The 2500-nt window shown below is 37.5% G+C and overlaps 1 protein-coding gene across 4 annotated transcripts in view; it reads right to left on the reverse strand.

Annotated features, from left to right (window-relative positions):
* Nucleotides 1-2500, reverse strand: part of LOC137983180 (uncharacterized) — a 31928-nt gene that overhangs the window by 13401 nt on the left and 16027 nt on the right. The window contains exon 1 of one of the 4 annotated variants that reach the window (XM_068830356.1): nt 1484-1542. The exons of the other annotated variants lie outside the window; for them this stretch is intronic. The gene's annotated coding sequence lies outside the window, so the exon portion shown is untranslated. Of the gene's footprint in view, nt 1-1483; nt 1543-2500 lie in introns of those variants that run through there. 4 annotated transcript variants of the gene reach the window in all.

Here is a 2500-nt window from a genome sequence, read left to right on the forward strand (position 1 = left end):
TAAGAGTAAATTAGTTACGTGAAGCTGCGTGCTCTTCGAATTGGAAACGGGCATATTGATCACCAGAGAGACATTCCTCAGTGCTCAGTTTCCATTCGGTTAGCTACAGGTCAAGTCTATCTATGTAAGGAATCCATGGCATCCCTATGGAGAATGAATTTTCATTCATTGTCCAGTTTATGTTAATAATCTCTACCCTTTCCTTGCTCTAAGTTTACTTTTGCTTAGCGCGTTATTTGCCTGAGATCCTATCTAAAGTTTAGGATAGCTTAAGGTCCTTAAGGAACGCTTAAGATCTCAATATAGCTGCAAGATAATTTCATAAACAATCGTTCACTATAAGGAAGTAACTAACAACGGTAAACAATGGTTACACTAGCGGTTTTTTCCTTTCTGAAAGGTCCAAAGTACTTCCTTGTTGAACCCCAATTTCTCCAATTAAAAATTAGCGAAAGAAAATACCAGGAAGTAATTAAATAAATGGGTGAGTTTTCTAAAGAGTACTTTCCGGCTGTTTTAGGCTGTTTCAGGATTCTGTAGGTTAATTGGGTAAAAGAAGAAACTACGCTATCTAGTTGGCTACACGAAACACTAACCCTAACCCTACACTGAAAGACTATGGAACGGTAGTAAATTATTCAATATTTGATAATACGTTTTGCATTCTGTTCATCGCATTTCACACTTCTTTTATGATCATATATTTGTTAATTTCCTACCTTAATCATTTGTTTGGTAATAACCGAAGATGCCTCTAGTTCTTTTTTATATTTTAATTGTCGTGTAATTATTTTGAGTGATGGTCTCATTTAGCTCGCTCAGTAATCACTCTCTTTCAGCACAAACAACGGTTTAGTATCATCGAGGAGACGTGTTATGTTACCCATAATTGTTTAAATAAAAGCATCAGCCGTGTTAGCATCGTGGTCTTTTGCGAGGACGCTATTATTTTTTTGCGTGTTGCCACAGATTGGTCACGTTCGATTTTTTTCAGCATTTGAAGGAACGCTAAGATCTCAATATAGCTGCAAGATAATTTCATAAACAATCGTTCACTATACGGAAGTAACTAACAAATGGGTAGTTCGTGAAACGGTAAACATTGATTACAGTAGCGTTTTTTTTTCCTTTCTGAAAGGTCCAAAGGACTTCCTTGTTGAACCCCAATTTCTCCAGTTAAGAATTAGTAAAAGAAAATACCAGGAAGTAATTAAATAAATGGGCGAGTTTTCTAAAGAAACTGTGTTCCTTTGTCCTTTGCCGGGCATGTAGCCGTTAAATTTAATATCACTGAACTGGTTTATACCAAAATCATTGGACGCTCTTAAGACGAATTGCAGCGATTCCATCTGCAGTTAATTACAGCTCTTTTCGTTGGACGTCTTAATTCTAATTGTCCAACCGGTTAATAGCAAATTCTTGAGCATAAAATATGGCCTTAATTTGAATAGATCAGTGAAAATATTCCATTTATCAGACCTACCAGGCTCAATAATTTCAGTATTCGACCAGCTCCAATTCAGATTTCAACTTTTGAGTTTGAAGAGTGTAACAGACTGATCCGTTGACATTTGTCACAGCTGTTTGAGAAGCTCTCAAAGGTGTTTGTGAACGGAAGTTTTAAGTTTAACTTCCTCAAAAGCTTCCAATGCCAGTTTGATGTTCTGTAACTACTCTATGTTTTGGTACTGACCCCGAAACCAAAGACAGTAAGACACGTAACGAACGCTTTCACAGCTACTAACGATTCCTGTTGGTTTTGTATAACTAAGCTTTCCTACGATAGCCGTTGAAAAGTGAGTTTGGCTTTGTAGCTTGGCCTGAAAAACGGCCATTGGGGAGGAGTCATTTTTTTCGGGTCACCGTGGCAATGAAGACCTCAAATGGTCTTCTTATCACTGCATGACGGCCAAAAAATGCAATAGTTTCATTTTCAAGAAACCATACCACTCAAGGTATCATTTTCTGTCGAAAATAGCCATTTTGTTCTCCTTTCTTGATGGACTTTTCTTTAAATTATGCAGAATTCGATGGCTCATCCATCTAAAAGTTATTTCTGCGTTCTCCTTGGGTTTTCGAAAATGTTTACGTGTGAGATAAGTTACCCATTTTGACCAAAAACAGTGGAACTACTAAGTCCGACAGAGTGCGCCTTCAACGTTTTGCAGACAAAAGTTGCAGAAACATCCTTGGAGCTTTCGGGTAAAAATTTAAAAAATCTCTTGTTATTTTGCAGACACGAACGGAATAAATAATTTCTCAGCTACCGAGTGGTTGTAAAGCGGAAATGTTCGATATTGCCCTTGAACTCGGACGGAATATGGACACCAGACTTGTCATGGTTTACGCTTACATATTAATTTAAATGTTTCTAAAACATTCTCTCTCAGGATATAGTCTTTGTCTTCATCTGAATTTTATTCGCGCTGAGGAAAATTGCTTCTCATCTACCGCTTCTCTAGCTCACTTGGTAGGCAGAGGGAATAATTCGCGGGTAAAA

This window comes from Montipora foliosa, chromosome 13, assembly GCF_036669935.1.
Source record: "Montipora foliosa isolate CH-2021 chromosome 13, ASM3666993v2, whole genome shotgun sequence".
Taxonomy (NCBI): domain Eukaryota; kingdom Metazoa; phylum Cnidaria; class Anthozoa; order Scleractinia; family Acroporidae; genus Montipora; species Montipora foliosa.